The 19110-nt window shown below is 48.4% G+C and overlaps 1 long non-coding RNA gene across 2 annotated transcripts; it reads right to left on the reverse strand.

Annotated features, from left to right (window-relative positions):
* Positions 1-153: 153 nt before the first annotated feature.
* LOC116738551 lies at positions 154-17420 on the reverse strand. Of its 2 annotated transcripts, XR_004344786.1 has the most exons (4): positions 17168-17420; positions 12903-12945; positions 5914-5977; positions 154-453 (listed from the first exon to the last, which is right to left on the reverse strand). It is a non-coding gene; the product is annotated as an uncharacterized LOC116738551 (long non-coding RNA). The 2 variants fall into 2 exon arrangements; XR_004344787.1 differs by lacking the exons at positions 12903-12945; positions 17168-17420 and adding an exon at positions 9872-10866.
* Between the last annotated feature and the right edge of the window lie 1690 nt (positions 17421-19110).

A 19110-nucleotide genomic window follows, 5' to 3' on the forward strand; every position in this document is an offset into this window, starting at 1 on the left:
TCACGTGTCTTCATTATGATCGTTGCAACGACGACCTCTCGATGAATCCGCAAATCCTAAAAATATACGCATAATCAAAATAGCTTTTATATAAGTATTTCGATAACAATGTACGATAAGAAAAAGAAAAAGCACACGAGCCTCTCGAATCTGGACACGATCCGCTCGATGGACCCAGAGAATATTGCTCCTAATAATCTAGCTTGAAAAAGTGAGCCGGATGACGCAGGGATATATAATGCAGAGTGGTGCTCGTGGTTGGGAAAGCAAATATTATTGGAAGCGTGTATATTTCGTGTATATGAGCTGCGGTTCGTCGTCAAGCATGAGCTGGCGTTTCTTTGACACGGTCCTCTGCTTCTTATTCTTCTTCTTCCGTCTTTAAAGGCGCCAAGGAATTTGACGATTTGGAGCCATTCTCACAGACGAAAGTGAGTTGTTTCCTTGGAAGTCCTAAAACAACAGGAGGGTGTGCATTAAATATATGTTATATTACATAGCTTATGGTTGACAAATTTTAATAACGATTTAGTTATAATTTTTCATCAAAACGCTTTGGATATTTTTCACTTAAACAAATTACATTACAAGTAAATACGACTCGAAGTAAAGAAATCGCCGTCGGCTGAGAAGCGTTCGAAATGCTCCAGAGGTCACGGAAAGGCTCGCGTGGAATGCCATACTTAGCCGCACGATGACCGGTGATATTCGAGGTCTGCGCTTGTTCGTCCGAGTCTCGGTATACCTACAGCGGTGCTCGTGTGTATAGAAATTACGGCTTTGCCGTCACGCTTTGCTTCGACTTCTCGGGTTATTTAGGTACATATTTCTATGGAAACTTTAATTTTATGCGCCGAGAGCCGATCGATTAAGGCGTACTTCCTCCCTCGTAAAGTCGCGGAGGTCCGTACGGAGATTCGTGCCATTAGTATCGGTGGATAATAATTTTCATCCGAGAGTATGAACGAGGAGCTCTGTCCTCGCTTGGAAATGCGCCGATGATACCGAGAGGTCCATTATCTCTGTCGTTTGATTATGCGCGCATGTACTTGTTATCCGGATTTATGTTCTCAACGGAATTCGAGAATCGTTATGTCAACGTTGAAGTTTGCAAACGGGAAATTATTCTACATTAGTACTGTGCAGAATGTCGAAGGGGATTATTTGTGCATTTTATAGCGATTCAGATTTCAGATGTTAAACACTTCTAAAATAAAATGTCTGGAATCTACTTTACCCACAAGCAAAAGGAGGCTTCTATGGTTGGTAACACGCACCGTCGATAACGCAGCTCTTCGCTATCGGTAATGTATCGATCGCCTGACAATGTGTGCCCTACCCTATCCCCCTGTACGAAACCTGCGTTACCGACCGCGGTAAGTCTCCAAAACCTTATAATTTTAATGAATTCATAAAAATCTTCGCCTTTACATAACCTGCCAGGAAAAACCTTTCCTTTTCAACGAAACGATATTATTCAGCGAAAATCAAAAAACACATTCGTCAAATAATTCTCTGCGTAAATATCGCTTTGAAATACACATCACACGCGCCGCCAGGAGAAGAGACGACGGACGGCTCGAAAGAAAAAGCACGACGAAAAAAATCTAGCGTTGCTTAGTTGCGCAGAGGCGCTCGTGCTCTTCGAATCTAATTAAGACGAAAATAGAACGGCATGAATTAAATTCCATTAGTTCCCGGACTGAGAGACGGGCGCGCGTGTTCGCTTCTTCCTAGCTGAAACTTCTGTTCGCTTCTATTTTTTCTCGCTCTCTACTCGCGTTGACTTCTATATTTTTCATTTTTCTCGGGGATCGAGAACGAGCTACTACACATTGTTTAAAAAAGTTGTTATGCACGCAGTCACGAGCTATCGCGAATCGCGCAGTTAGCCGCGTAATTCGGCTTCTGCGAACTGCAATTCAAGTCGCTCTCGCCTAATGCGCAATACTTTATCCCGCGTCTCTGTAGCGTCGACGGGATTTCCCATTTTTTCCCGAGCTTCACAGCGAGTGAATTATTATTAAAAAAACGCAACGAAACGAAGCTATAATTCTTTGTCCGCGTATCTCGAGCATACGCACGCACAGACACGCGAGATCTCATTGAGCTGCGAGTAATCGAAATTTCGATTACAAAGCGGCCGAGTTTCTCAAGCACGAGACAAAGCGAAAAAGTTGGGCAACATCCGCTATTTAGCTCGAAGCAGAAGCAGAAAAAAAGAGAAAGAGAGCTGATAGATAGAAGGGTCAAGTCGGCGACGGGCTAATCTCTTTGGACTTTGTCACTCGGGCTTTACAATAATACGCGCGGTCGTTCCTCGCCGTCGAAATCTTCGCAAAGTCGGGGGAGAAAGCTGATTGAGAAAAAATTCTCAACCGCGAGAGAAGTGACCTCTTCGCACACGCGTGCGCTATCTCTCCAAGTGTATATATTATTATACGCAAGTGTATATATGTATCATACGCATACTGAGCGGCCATTCAGCGAGAGGCCGAGAACCATTGATAGAGCTGATGTCGACGCGCGAGGTCAGCTATTTGTACGCGTGACGGAGCCCCGCCGAGAATATCTCTCTCTCTCTCTCTCTCTCTCTCTCTCTCTCTCTCTCTCTCTCTCTCTCTCGAAAGCCGCCGGCGATTTGCGCTTCCTTTTGAACTTCTGGCCATACGCGTGAGATCGATGTTGCAGCTTTTTGGACTGAGATGGATGAAAAAAAGTATTGCGAGGTATCGAGAAGTGGCGCCAGGGTTAACGAACCTTATTCCCCGTGCGTCACGAGAGTGTAATTACTGAACCATACAGCTCGTGGTGTCGCCGCAACTATGATACTCGTTCTTTTCTGTGATTTATTACTCGATAGTCGTGTCGCGCTGGGAAACTGACGCGCAGTTTCTCGAGGGTCCATCGTCTCGAGTAAATGTAAGCAACGTATTATACAACGGCGCAGTATAGCTTCGAAAAAATTCCGCGGCCCAATTATAAACGAACTCGGTCATCGACACCCCTGAGAATGTATAGATCCATAAGTATAATAAGAAACTATATCTCCGTGTAAACCAGCTCCGATGCACGGGGTATATGGCCATTGTGTCAAACTTGAAGGCCTGGGGACACTCCCCCGCGACGGCGTTTCTTTTTCTATAATAATTACCCGCGCGATTTGAATATAACATATACGTATAACATACACATACACACACACACGAGACTGGTCTTGGAGGGGCAGCCGATCGCTTAAATAATGGAATCGCGTTTCTCGTTTTCCGAGAAAAAGCTCCGCCGAAAAAAGAAGAGACGGAGAGAGATCCTCTCACGGCGAGTCCTTTGCGGTCGTTTGACGATTAAGTAAATGCGAGTGAGAGAGGGGGGGGGAGGCTACCTATACAAGGACCTACGGGACCAGTGGGAATGGAATGCAGGTACGGGTCCAGTCCCTTCCTTCTCTCTCTCTCTCTCTCTCTTTCACTCGCCGCTGTGTATATCCTCTCTCGCCGCGGCTACTTATCCGACCAGCCGCCTCTGAGTTCAGCTTTCGATACGACGTGTTCTCCTCCTTGGTATATATATACTGGATTTTATTTTCGCCTCTCGATAATACGCTCTATGCTGAACAGCTTTATACAACGGGATTTCGAACGCACTGAAAACGCCAGATAACGTCTCGTAAGGGCCCATCGGAATGCGCTCGCGAGTCTGTGCAGAGGTTTTCTGGAATATAAGCAGGCGCGCTTGCGCTTGTCATATGCCGTAGCTTTTAAACATCTTTCGACGAGACGCCTTCGGCACATACATAGTCGCTAATCGACGACAGCAGCAGCGGCAAAAAAATCGAAGAATCCACACGTTTTCTCACGACGATCAGCACGCGGATTGAAAAGCCGGAGAGGATAAGCCTTATCCATAATGTATCGAGCGTATATAACTCGCGGCGAGAATCTCTCGCGTTCGCGCGGAGCATATAAGAAGAAGAAGCTGACAATGACGTATCGTGCGCGCTTCGCATTATTCACGCGATGGATGTGTGCGTGTACACCGCCGGCGTCGCATCAGGTATAAGCTCGAGTGTGTTAGATGTATATCTAGGAATCGTCATAATTCGCGAGATACATAAAAGCGGCGCCAGACTCGACGGCCTTGGTATAATTCGATCGATCCGAGGGTCTCTCTCGAGCTTCCTGGAATTTCGTGTGTGTTTGTGATGTACTTGCGTGAAAATTGCGAAATACGCTCTTTTGTAATCCGTACAGACTACTGGCGCCGTTTGTGTATAATACGAAGAAGACACGTCGACAGTGCGCGGCGCAATCGCCGGCAGATATTGCGGGGAGAAAAATGAGTCCGATAACCGTTCCACCTGGGAACATCCGGTCGAGTTATATATACACGTAATGTCTGTAACGTTTTGCGCGGGTTCATCCGTCATATAAACTTATACATAGAATATTGCCGGTTCGTTATAGCGGGAAATTCGAAAACGTCATGCGGGTGGCTGCGAATTAAGCGACTGTTGACCTCGCTTCCTTTTTCTGATAACTGATTGTGCATGTATGCGTGTGTAATATAAGCTCGTAACGCGAATTTGGATTCGTTCCAAAATTTAAGTATTATACAGATTTTATAATCGAGAGAAGAAAGACGGCGCCGGCGGAGCGAAAAAACTTTTCGGCGACTTACGCAACGCCGAGGGCTTCTAATCGGAGCGACTTGCGCGTATAGCCATAAATTCTGGGATATACACTTTAAATCGTAAATAAAAGAGGGAAATAGAACGAGAGCGAGTGTGTGTGTAAAAACAAAGTCCTCGGCTACAGAGTTCATCGAACCCTAGAGCCGTCATCCGCCGTAAACTACTAAATTTAGGACTGATTCGATACGAATTTGGAAAATCTTATAATAATACGATTTTTCGTTTTACTATTATACACAAAGTTATACCTCGACTGGCTCGTCAAAACGTGCCACACGTCAAATAGCGCTTTGCCGAAACTCCACTGCAAACCTATAACTACACAAAACGATCTCGAAAATTCGTGCACGAGCTGATAAGCCCCCCCTCTCTCTCTCTCTCCCCAATCACCGCACATACACACGTACGCGACGACTCTTTCGGAATCGAAATTTACCTGCGCCGGCGGCTCGAACGGAAAAGTTTGGAAGGTTCGCTAATTGCTCGCTGCCTTTTTTCCAGCTCCGAGAGTTTCGTCTCTCTTTTTTCTCTCCATTCCACACATACGCCCGAAGTGAGCTTCACAGACTATAACACACACAGCGACGCGTCACGAAAGCTTGATTGGCGCACGCAGAGAGAGAGAGAGAGAGAGAGAGAGAGAGAGAGAGAGAGAGAGAGAGAGAGAGAGAGAGAGAGAGAGAGAGAGAGAGAGAGAGAGACGGCTGTAATTTTATCTAGAAATTCGGCGCGCAAAGCCGCCGGGTATTTGCCGCTCAATAAAACGGGACCTTGGCACTTTTCGGCTACTACACACGCTTATAACGCGCTCCCTCTTTCCCGGTGTCATTGACCGATTGCGTGGATGTTAGCTATACATACGTGTGTGCCGTAACAGCCATACACACACATATGTATAACCGTATAGGTGTATACTTGCGCGCGGGCGATAACGATAACAAGCGCCGTCATCGCTGCAGATTCGAGAGTCGATTGCGCGGATTATATAACGTGACACACGGCCTACTCCCGAAATGACTAATTGCACGCGCGCCGCGTTTACGGCCGTTTAGAGCTAATTTCGAAACGCTATAAGCACAGCTCCATGAAGCTATGCGTGTACGCGCACGCGTGGGACCACAGCGAGTCAAAAAGTCGCACGAAGTAGTGTTCTCACGTCCGATGCGCGCGCGCGTGTGTGTAAAAGAGTCGAGTAGTTTTCCCCTGTATCGGTGTGTACTCACCATAGAAGTCGAGCAAGGCTGTAGTGGATCGGAGAAAAAGTTATCCTCCGCGACGTGGTCCGCACTGGAAGAGAAATAAATCGTTAAATTCGTCGTGAGTTCACTCGACGTTTTCGCGAATATATGTATAGTATAGGCGCCGGTAGATCAACGATTCCAGCCACGAACTCGGACCAATCAGGCTGAATCAAATTTCCGCGCACGTATGTGTGTGTGTGTTATCCCTTCATCCGGCGCTTTTTTTACGAACGTCGACGATAATATAATACACACCGATACGGGTAAGAAGACACTGTAATACTGATGTTCGATCGTCGCACGCGTGAAGCCGAGTGCGTTCGAGCATCGGGAATCTCTCACTCTCGCGCCGGTTCGACACTACCACGGCCCAGACGAGACTATACAATGCGAGCACACGCGGAAGAAGGGAGGATTGATTGCGGCGGCGCGGCGGCTCTAACAAGCAGCTGGCATAATCCGAGGGTAAATATACGGGAGGGGGGGGGAGAAGACGTGTGGATGGGACACATATACGTATACTGTAGGAGGGGGGACTGTGTGGTTGAGAGGATTTTTACGACTTTGATTTTTGTTCTACGATCTACAGAAAGTATTATACATTTTAAAATATTCCCTGCGCGCGTCAGCGGCTGACACGCGTCGCCTCGAAGTATATAAGGATCTCGTCGTCGAACAATACACGCGTCCGAAATCTTTCGAGCTTCGCTCATTGGCGCGATAGAATACACGCGACGTGTATACTATATACTGTATACTCGGAAGGAGCAGCGGAGAAAAAAGAATAAGGACACACTTCCACTCGGCGGAAGGAAGCAGGGGCACGTGTCTCTGACACATCTGCCCTTAGCTATATATATATACGGCACTGCGTGAAAAAGAGAGCCCGCTGTTGCCTCCCCATTATGCATCCGAGCTCCTTATAGGCACATACTTTGTATGCGTGTATATATATATATATATATATATATATATATATATAGTCGAGCGCGCGCGCGCGCGACTCTCCCTCTTTCCTTTTCGGCGCGCGCCTGTGTGAGCAGCTGTTCCTCCTCCGTATATACCGTCTTACACCTGCCTGTGGCCACCGCATGTACCAACATGTATAATATCTCGGGCGTTTTCGCGCCGAGTATTCTCCGGCGTCAAGATTGAATTCGAGGAGTATGGATTTTGAAAATTGTTGATTATCGGCTCTTACGTATGCGCTAAAATGATAATAAAGACGAGATGGAGAGAAAGAGGGTATGCGTTGCACCCCGAGGGCGCAGAGCAGCCGTTGAGAGGGAGATTCTCTCCTTTTAAAACTACAGTCTCTTTCCCGCGCAAGTTCAGACAAGCCGAGAGATACAGAAGATTTTTTTCTCTCAAGGGGGAGACACTCCTATACACACGGCGCGAATTCAAAGGTCGGAAGAAGCGGAGCGGAAGAAGAAAAGAATCGATCCAGTTTTTGATATAATGCAAGGGCTTCTCTCTCTCTCTCTCTTTTTTTCCTTGTCCCGCGACGCGGCCGTTATACAACAATGTTCTCGCGCATTTACAGTTGAAAAATTCGTCGATTCGGCCATCCCCTCTCGGGCTATATTATATACGACGTGTGGTGCGCGCGTAAAAAGGGCAGGTGTCCCCTTCGCGCACTTTGTCGTGCGTAAACTGTTTAAAATTATTCCCGACTGTATATACGCATACGGTAAATCTGCAGGAGCTGAGCGCAAGCTATATTTCCCGAGCCGATCGCCGCGTAATTATAACCGCTAAACGTAATCGCCAAGGGAGAAAGGCCGGAAGAGGTGCACATTTAATTCTTATTACGCATACACTCAGCTGTTTCACTAGCCTACATACGTGCGCGTGAGACTCGCCGGTGAAAATCAAGGGTGACGAGATAGATTAAGAGCGAAATTAATAAAGGTAACGCTCGCAGAGGGTTGAAAGCGCGCCGTCACTTATCTAGATGATGCAAACCGGGCTAATTAATTACGGAAGCGCAACACATCGCGATCGGGCGTAATTGAGGGGAAAGTCCGCCGGCGGCGGAGGTGTGAAACGCCTCTTCAAATGAATACAATTGTTTCCGATAAAAGCGCTCACGCGTTGATTCGAATCGGATCGTCGTTAAAAATAATAAATCAAGAGCGATATCGCTTATATGTATGCTCGTAGCTTGGTTTATATCTGCCGGGCAAATTAAACGTGTAAAACTGCTGTATGCATTTGCCTAATTTGCAATGAATGTGCATTCGCTGTAATTAATTGAGTGCACAGCACTTGCCACAGAGCGCAGGATTTATAAGTCTATACTGTTCGCGCTTACAACGGCTATGGTTAATTTTACGCCGTCGAGTTTCTTTTTTAAAAAAATTTAAAAATTCAATAAATACAGTGTAAAGCAACTATAGTCGAGCTATTATAATTGGGAAGTCGATTTATATGCCCGTGGGCTCCTCGATAAATAAGTAGCAGTCGTCGTCGCGTCGATGTATTTCGGGGCGTCGGTGTCCCATTGTAGGTGACATAAGCGGCGCTTCTATTTCTGGCTTACATCAGCGCGCGGGGACGTCGACCCGCCCCGAGAGGGGCCAAGCGCAGACGCCTTCCAGACTCCTCTCGCTCGATTTTCTCGATTTTATACACTCACGCGCGTCTCCAATAACTCGAGTGTATTTACTAGCGCGGGATTTTTGAATAAAATTTAGCCCACCGCTGCGGCAAAAGCGTTCAGCCCTCTGTCGATGCATCAGTCAGCTGCAAGAGAGAGAGAGAGAGAGAGAGAGAGAGAGAGAGAGAGCGCAACGCGCGAGAGAAAGAGAGGAAGGAAGCTCGAGTAATGAATGAATTAAAGCAGCGGCGGCGGCGACTGACGTCATAGGATGGATTATATAAACGGCGCGCTTGTGTGCGTGTGTATAGACGTACGCAACGTGTGCGCGCGGAGAGGAAGGAAGTTGGCTTCCTTTCCTACTGAGGAAGGCATTCCGCTCTCGGGTATATATATATATATATATATATATATATACACACACACACACACGCACGCACGCACGCACGCACGCACATGTGTGTAAAGGGTAACGTTTAGAAGAGAGTATTTATACGGGGAGGGGGCGGAAGCGTCTCGTCGGTATATTTCGGGAGAAAAGTATATTACATTCCTCGCGGAGCGAAAGCTCGAGAAATGTATAACGAGCTTGTTTTCTCTCGCGCGAGCGAGGCGAATTAGATGATAAGCCCGTGAAATTCGACGATTACAATGGCGCAACTCCGACGGAATCCGTGTTTCCAGCGATAATTTATGCTACAGATATGCAGTGTATTACACGCGTGATAACCCGGTGTATGTGTGATGTGCGCGCAGGAGAGTGTAAAAATCGCAAAGTTATAGTCTCCGGGTAAGGAAAGCATCGAATTTGATTTTCCATAGCAGGAAAAGCACGCGCTCGACGCGTGTCGCGGAGCTTTTTCCCCGTACGCTCGCGCGCATTAAGTTATCGCTCGAGGAAAAAAGCGGGCACGAATCTTTCTTCGACTATGACGCAAGTCGAGACTACGTCTGACGCACCCGTTTCTCGACGAGCACTTCGGCCGGGAAATGAATTGTCCTGGAATTTGTTTTTCAAATTTTACAGTGTATTCGATAACGCATCGAAAAAATCCGAATATAATATATCACAGCGAGCCTAGAGAGAAGAGAACAGAGCGTGCATGCATCAGTAGTCACTGGCGCATGACTAAACTGCGCCGAGCGCGCAATCGTACACACCGTCTGCACAGCATAACGAGGCTGTCGCGAGCGCGACGCGACGGCTCTCTATGCATTTGCGCAACAGGTCGGCATTGCGTATGCGCGCGTATATAACGGAGAGAGACGCGCAGGTGGCGCCTCTCTGTACACAGTATATCGTATTATATTCTCTCGGTTTTACGTTAAAAATTTTACCTGATGATAATCGTCGTCCTCGACAGCATCGTTGCACACGTAGGCTATAGATCCACCAATTATACTATACTATAAATCCGAGTTCACCAGCACACAATCCTCCCGATCTCGCGCACGAGTTCTCCTAACGTCACAGAAGTCCGTACATGTGCGAATTATCACTATACATACGACGTAGTTGTTTGCGCTCCGAGTGCCTTCGGCCAAGTGTGAGCCGGTCGTCGTCGCTGCGGGAAGTGACGTAGATCGGAAGCCCGCGCCGCCGCCGCACCGCCACCTCCTCTTCTCTGCGTGACCCACATTTCAAAAGAGAGTACACACACACACATATACATATATATACATGCTCACACAGTACAGAAGTGGGGGACCACGACGACTACGACTGCTGTGTGTATATAGCTTTCACTTCCGCGTTCGAGGACCTCCTCCGCTCTCTCTCTCTCTCTGTGTATACTCGAAATTTTCGGCTTTTCCGTCCATCACTGCGCGCGTGTATACCTATATATACGTGTATGCGGAGACTGCTGGCGATGCTGCACTCTGGTATACGTATTGCCCCGTGACTCGGCGCCGTTCATTCATCGGGCCGTACTGAATGAAACCCGCGCCGAGCGCGAGAGCTCTCGAGGTGTCCCCCCCCCCTCTTCCTGTATCCATCCCTTCTCCGCGCGCCTTTGTCGCCCTTCCTTTCTCCCGAGGCGCTGCTGCTGCTGCTGCTGCATCGCGCGACGAGAGAGGAGCTTGTGGGGGACCCATAGTGCTGGAATGCAGCCGCCGAGATGGGAAACTGGACGAGAGAGATCGACGATAGGTTGGCTTCGTTGCGTTGATTTTGTTAGCGGGTTTTCGGGGGTCGATTAGCCGGACGATACAAGGACTCGACGTTCGGAGTTACCAATCGATCGTTAACGCATACTCCAATAAAGCTTGGGTATATACAAGGCGAAAAAAAATCACACACTTTCCTCTCCGAAAAATTCGAATCTCCCTCTCGAAAAAGGCAGAGATCGCGAGAGGGAGAGAAAGAGAGAATAAAGAGCCTAATCCTCTCTCGCGTGAGAGTCACTGCGGAGCTAGCTCGCTCGCGCGAGAGTCGCGCGCCGCAGAATTTCCCACGCTGCGCGCGGAGCTAGCTCTTCGTCGTGTGCTGCTTTGCTCTATTACACACTACCTATACGTTCCTATATACACACACACACACATCGCTGATATATCACGTGCGCGACGACCATACGCGTATGTTTTGTGCGAGCCGCACTGATTGGTCGATTCGCGCACGGCACTGTGGATGAGCGTGATGAAAAGCTAGTGGTGCGAAATTAACGGAGATTTTTTTTTTATAGAAAAACTATGTAATGTGTATATCCCACAACGACATATAATTATATAAAAAGAGGAATCTCGTCCGACGCCGCTCGCGGTATGCGCGCGACGCGGGTGATGTAACGCGGATAGGTCGTCCGATAAGCGCAACTCGGCTGATAAAGGCAGATCCGCGCCGTCGAAATTAAACGTCTATCCATTTTTTCTCCGAGCTAATTATTGAAAAATCACAAGAGAAATCCGTCTATGAAGCGAAAAAAAAGTATCTATATAGCCCCTCCCGAATAACTAGAACATTACCGCGCGAGCGGCTGCTCTCTTTTGTTTATACGGGCGCGCACCTTACGCACACGCGCGTGCCTAATAATAAAAGAGACCGCCGCGAGGTCGAGCGCGCACTTTCGCCCAATATATATATGCTATATAGCAGCGCGTATAGCGCCGGAGAGTTGAACGAACCCACGTGTGGATCTCGCTAATTCTTTCGGCTCTCGAGACTCGTCTCTCTCCGAACTACTATATACACTATACGCTGTATAACGGAATGAGTTTCAGGAATCCGACATGTAGGATAGACAACGTACAACAGCAAAGTCGTCGATTGTTTTAAAAAAAGAAAACTCGCGCGAAATCGTCGATCCGCATCTCTGATGCAGCTATAGAGGCAGAAGCGTGCAAGGAACTGTATGCACCGCGAAGCAGGAGCTGCTCAGCGCGATACAATGTTGCAGCGCTAGGGTGAGGTGTATAATCAATTCGATTCGCGCTGCAATTATTTTTTGCGCTCGTCGGCGTGTAATTGGCCCTCGGCTCTCTTCCTCTCCCCTCGACGATATTCGCTCGCGGGGACGATGCTGTATCTCTATAGATGACGATCGGGGTGGAACGACGCGTTATAAGCGATTATTATCCTGATACGTGGCGAAGATTCCAGTGATACGCTTTTCAGCGGAATCGCCGTGTTTGTTCTCGCCGATTCCGATGTACCGGTTATGTACTCGCGGGTTCCGAGAAGACGATCGTTAAGGTTTCCGAGTGCGGTGGCAGTAGTCCCCGGTAAAAGACGCTTTAACATTTAGAGAGAGGAGGTTTCGAATAATAAAACGCGCTATAGTTTCGGTAGCGCCTATATATCTAATAGATCACGCATACCGATATATAGTACGTACAAAAGATCGTCGATCCAGATTCCAGAGAGTCGAGAGAGCTTCGAGTTACAACACGCCCACCGGGACGCCTCGCATCGGGAATTTGAATTTTTTGTTCGAATTCCATCGGCTCTGTACACACTTCGAACGCGTACCCGGTCGCGTAGCGTATAACGCGCTGCGTTTCTTGTACACACGAAATACCTGCTTCAGCATCATCCTCGAGATGAGTAAACTTGTCGTCAAGTGCCAGTGGTATACCGCGAGAGATAGCTATGTTAGAAGGCAGACGAGTCGTGGCACAGAGCAGCGGCAGCAACAGCAGCGACGGCAGAGCTCTCCTCGTGTAATGGCTGACGTCACGCCAGCTGGAAACAGCTGACCGCATTCCACGATAATTGCTTTGCATAATCGTAAAGGCGCTGCCGAGCTGCGCGACAGTGTACGGCTCGTGTGCCTATTTCTCTTTTTTTTTAAGGCGTGTGCTTGTACGGAAAATTTGGACGATATACCGATCGTCGCTGGTAAATATAAATCGTTAAAAGAAAATTACTTACCAGCTGGTGTACGGTAGCCTGGCGATTCATCGACTACTGGCATCTGAAACAAATCACGATTTTTCTACGTTAGCTTCTCTACGTAAACTACCACACGCTGTAAAAAAATCGGTATATATATAAGCGCGATACCGATCCACACTGTTCAAGTACTGACGTACTTGAAGCACGTGTGGCACGACCGATATCATCGGCCGGACGGACACGTATACGGTAAAAACGAAAAAAAAAATGGGGATACAGAACGAGCGTATGCGCGGAGGTGGATAAACGCGCACTACAACTATATTGTAGTTTGCTGAGAGAGAGAGAGAGAGAGAGAGAGAGAGAGAGAAAACTCTCCGCTCGAACGACTCGCTCTCGTCTCGTCTCTCTCTTTGGTCGAGCGCTGCTTCGTGCGTGCGTGCCTGGGCTTTTAAACTTTAAAGAGCCGCGAGAGAGCCGAGCCTTCTCGGCATTCCAGTGGTGCTCATTGTTCTCCGGCGCACCGAAACCACGGCCCGCTGCCGATCAGGCTTAATTTTGCGCGCGACCTTTTTTAACGATCCACCCGTCGCTCAAGGAATACGATACATCGGAGATGTTTTTTTTTTTCGAATCGACGCGTCGGAAGCGGCTAGTAGTAGCAGCATTATCTCCGCTAATTTTACGCTTCGCGTGGAAGAAGGAAGGCGCCTATACTGCTTACTCGCCGCTATTATTAGCCTCGCGCGCAGCCCGCGAAACTTCATTGTCTTTTGCAACTAGCTCTATATATGCGCCGCGCGTGAATCGGTATGTTGCGTATATGTGATACTGCGCGTCTAAGTACCTACGCACAGGAACTGTGTTTCCGCGAGTATGGAAAAAACTTATCGGTGCGTCGAGTATAGGCTGATTCGAAAGCTCTTACTCACCAGCAGCGAAGCATATACGCTGGTACCGAGAAGAGTTCGCTTTATTTTTTCCTATTATACATCACATCACACAGGCGCGCATAGTTGCGAGCTGTTTCATATTTCGCGCGTGCGCGGCGATTAGCTCACGCCTGGAAATAGCGAGGCGCTCTCATCGGCTCTCTTGCGAGCGTTTTAACGCCGAAATCGGTATCGCACGAAACTAGCTGCGAGAGAGAGAGAGAACTCGCAGAAACGCCCACCGATACGCGAGTACGTGTACAGCAAGCGCAGCAGACCATACCGTCTGGTCGGGCTCCAGACTTTAATGGCGTCATTACCCCTCTCTCTCTCTCTCTCTCTCTCTAATTAGAATTCCCACGTCGGAGTCTCTCGCTTACGCGGCCCGTTACACCTGACGCGTTTCCGATACGCATCGTGTGCGGGAGGGGATCCGATCTCGTTGTGCATTGTTATGGCTGTGCGTAGATTTTCCGAGCTTGATATACGCGCGAGTATATTTCGAATACCGATTTTATTCAACAATACCGATCACGCGCGAAATGGCACTTTCGGACAGAGGCTTCCATTGTTGCGAGCATTGGACCGCGAGCTGGCTGTATACACGATGCATCTCTCCGCCGCTGCCACAACACACACACACACGCCCGCGCGAGTCCGCATTCCTCGGCCTCCTTCTCTCCTCTCTATAAACACTCGGTCCCTTTTCATCTTTCGCGAGCTCGAGAGCGCGGCTTTTGTTGCTTTCGATTTTGTCCGCTGGAATTCGCACTTTTTCCTCGGGCTTTTAAATTCAATTTTATATCGTCTATTATAAAGGGTATAAATAACGCACTTTATAACACGCGACGCGTATCACAATTAACAAAGACGAGAGAGGATCGTGAAATTTGAATACACACACACACACACACACACACACACACGGCTATATGCGAGATAGAGAGCCGAAGGAATGCGCTCGCGCGCTGTAGAGAGCAGCGAATACCTGTTGCACGCGAGTGGCATTCGGAACCGCTGATGCAGTTCGGCGTCACGTGCGCGCGCGCGACGCGAACGCTACGAGGATGACCTTCGGGAAAGCCCCGCCGGAATTTCACTGCACCTCGTGCGATTACGCGATTCGGAGGGTGTATCGGGTTGTTATGCTCTATAATTAATTCGTTGGAATGCACGCAGGCGTTATACGATTTTTTATTTCTCCTTTAAAGCACGCGCAAATATATAGGATACCGCAACGGCGGCGGCGGCGGCGCGTCGAATGACATTTACGACGTACCGATTCCGCGAAGCTCTCTCTCTCTCTCTCTCTCTCTCTCTCTCTCTCTCTCTCTCTCTCTCTCTCTCTATACATGCGCAGATCTGCAGCGAGCCGCGCATATGTATGTGTAACGAGGCGGCGACGACTAGTCGGACATTTTTCAACGATGACTTCTCACTCGCGCACGTTATATGTATATCATACTCGCCAAGGATGATGATGCGCTGACTCGCGTTGTATATACAAAGTATGCGTGTATACGCCGGATAGGTATGAATTTTCAGAAGGTATATTAATAGAGCCGATCGAAGTTCGTCCTTTTTCCTCGCGCAGGAACTCCTCGGGTCTGCGGAAACGCTCGACCAAAATAAACGCGGCGGCTGGCGCCAGGCCAGATCTTGTATAAGAGATGGAACACATACCGACAGAGGGATTTCGTATAGCTGGGTATTGGTCTCGAGTATAAGTTCTTTTTCTCTCATTCGATATTTATACGGTAATTATGTATCGAGAAGAGGCTATTATGACCGATTGCGCAAGAGAGCTCGCTTTTGATCGCAGAGAGTTTTTTCACCTCGAGCTTGTGTGTGAAATAGAAGTACGGCGGATAAAAGCCCGTTAGATTACGAGATGAGCTTCGCGGGAGGCTTGCGATCGGTACGAGTGTACTAGAGCTTCGATACTAGCAGTGTATATTTGTTCGTTTGAATATTTTGCTCGAACGAGAAAAGAAATATCCGGGAGAGCGAAGATCGGATACTCTCGTAATATACTTATACGCTCTTATCGAAATCATTCGAACATTTCGTGCGCCGTCGAGACGCCGCGATATTGCTGCCATACATAACGCGATAAACTTTCATTCTTTAGTTTCCAACGGCATACTTCTCATTATTTTTTTTTCGCTGATATGACCCTCGCTTCATTGATAGACCGCTCGTGAATCGGCTATTTCGTTATAAAATTTTGCGCAGAAATCAAAGCTCCTCAGCTGCACAGACTGCGACATTTCGCGAGGCTGAAATAATATTATGTCGAGAGCTGGGAGAGAGTCTCGTCGACGTAAACATCGTACACCTCGTCGCTTTGGGATACGCGAACGCGCTTGTATATAGTTTCTTCTATACATCTCGCGAGAGCTGCAGGAGGCTTTAATACTGCGTGTTTATTTGAATATCGAAGGCTTGGCCGGGAAGTTCTCGGTATATATACATATACGAGCTGCTAGTTTCATAACCGATTTTCTTTGTTCTCTCGAGAATCACTCGGCCGACGATTGATCGTTGATGATTTACGCTGTGTGTCGTCGTGCAGCATTTATATAGGTCCTGTTATATTATACTGTCATCGACCCGTAATTCGCTAAACGTTTATAACGCGTCGAATCGATGTCTGTAACTTTATTTTGAAGAAAGGAGCTTTCGCCCGCAGAACTATCAGCGTGAGGCATTTCGCTAGGCTGACGATTAGGAATATGGACCAGCAGATGACGAGAGATAGACGCTTGAAGCTATAGCTATACTCGATCGATTTGACGCACACGTCACGCATTCAGATGCGCAATAGTGTCGGAGGAGAAGAGCGTTTTTCATCGTGTGTTATCGATCGCTGCATGCGGTGTAAACGATTTTGTGGAACCTCTTCGACATCGTTTTTTCATTTCGTCACGGCGACCCGCAACTATAGACGCTAAATTGAAATGCCCTCAGTCGCTCGTAAGAACTACGCACTCCGGACTATACATCTAGATTACGCTCATAATTGATGCTAACGCTTGCGCGACTCTCCGAGAGCTATAATACACGCAAGACGTCAATCTAGAAAATCACTCCATATACAAGAGACGACAATAAATAAATATACAGAAGCTGCAGCAACAACGTTACCTCACGCGCTGCGCACGGATGTTGTAACGGGCGCCTCTGCGGAATTCCCTCTCCTGCATCCGCATCTCTCCTCCGGATTTTCCTTAATCAGCTACATCCGGCCCTCCCACGAGTCGTCGTCCGGCGGACGTCCCACGCAGAGAGAGAGAGAGAGAGAGAGAGAGAGAGAGAGAGAGAGAGAGAGAGAGAGAGAGAGAGAGAGAGACTACTACTACTACATACTGCTGCTTGCTTCTGCTGCTCTCGTATACACACATGCGTGTCCTTCCGAAGGCTGTCGCCATAGCTTTAGTCCGTCTGTATACACCACTTTCACTGCCGATCGTCGAGTCCAGTGTGGGGGGCTGATGCAGCGTCGCGGGAGATTTGAAAAATAATCCGGCGTAAATATCGAGTGATTAATACAGCGCGCAGGTATGCAGTCTCGACACTCGCCGGGGGAGCGGAAGGCGCGAACTGTCAGGCACCTTTCGCGGACTGAGTAGGCCAGCCGTTCGGCTCCTCCCCTTCTCTCTCTCTCTCTCTCTCTCTCTCTCTCTCTCTCTCTCTCTCGCGCGCGCTCTCTCTCCCTCCTTCCATGCTCCTCTCTTTGCTGCTGCCGCTGCTGATCTTGTGTAGAGCTGCGCGAGAAGCGGAAGCTCCGATGTATACGCACGCATGTGTCGTTTTCAATCGCGCGCGAGAAGAGATTTTTCTTTTTTTTCATCGGAGTCGTAGCCACTGTAGTTCGATGGATACCATCGATTTTTGCAGCGATTAATCGCGTACAACGACGATGATCCAAGGGGATTATCCGGCGCACGTGCAAGCTCGTCGCCGGTCTCGCGACTTTCTGTGTATAATGTGCGAGGAGCGCAACCCGGCTATAGCTCGAAATATCGCAGACGCTTTAAAACGGTCCGGCTGCGTCGCGACCGGAGAAAATAGATACAGCTGCGCCGGCGTATGCGTGTACAGTATAGGAAAATAGAGGTCGAGCGTCGCGACGATCCGCGCGAATTCAACGTCTCTATATAGGTATGCAGCGCTGTAGTGTAACGGAGATAATGCCCTCGAGCTTTTTACCTTGGAGGAGAGAACAGCGAGCGGCTCGTATCGAGAGCTTTATAAAATATTTCGTAACGTATAAGGCAAGCTAGACTGTTGTATGTATCGAAAATTTGAACAGAGTCTGGGTGTATACCGCAGTGGCCGAATGAGCCGAAGAGCTTTTCTATTTCGAGCTTGCGAGACACCGTCCGATCCTCCTTTTGTGCAGCGACGTCGAGACGACGCAGGTGCGGAAGTCCGTCACGCGACTGCATATAGACAGCGAGACGCACACACGCGACTGCGAGGAAATGGCGTTAAGATCAACGTCTTAATAGAAAATCTTCCAAAGACAATCGATACACTGCAGTGTTAAATAGGAAAAGCCACGTACAGAGCAGAGCGAGTCGGACTAGTCGAAAATTGAATATTCTCCCGGACTACGACGCACACGAACTTCCTCGAACGTGCGCGGCATGTCCTGGGGGCGGCGCTTCTCTCTCTCTCTCTCTCTCTCTCTCTCTCGCTCGCTTGTCTATACACTACTCGCTTTACTTCCTTCCTGCGCAGCGCGTCGGTTCCCCGATAGCGCGGGGCATTCATTCATAAACTTGCCCGAGATAGATAGATAGATAGAGAGAGAGAGAGAGAGAGAGAGAGAGAGAGAGAGAGAGAGAGAGAGAGAGAGTGTCTCCCTCTCGCTGCTGCTGCAAACGCTTGAGAAATGCAGGCTCTGATGCGCCTCTGTGGGACTGCTGCTGCAGCTGATGAGGCGTTGCTCTCCGATGGTTTGTATCCGGGTTCGGAGGAGGATGCGGGCTGATTTGAGATGTAATCGTGATTTTAGAATTTGACGAAATGCTGGATTTGAGCACAATAATAAAGCCTGACCATCCAACAAATCTCCGTATCCATCCATTACCCTGTTACATCAGAGAGAACTGCTCATCTCATCGCATCGATTGTTCCCACCTCTCCTAACACGCTCACGTGTATATCTTCGCACTATTATGCATTCGCGGCCGTGTGTACGAAAAACTCGCGAGATTCTCACGCGAGACTGCACATTACACATCTGTCTCGCGGCGCCAAATCGATTTTCAATTAGTCCACGAGTATATTACCCATGCGAGTTC

This window comes from Nasonia vitripennis, chromosome 3 (assembly GCF_009193385.2).
Source record: "Nasonia vitripennis strain AsymCx chromosome 3, Nvit_psr_1.1, whole genome shotgun sequence".
Classification (NCBI taxonomy): Eukaryota; Metazoa; Arthropoda; class Insecta; order Hymenoptera; family Pteromalidae; genus Nasonia; species Nasonia vitripennis.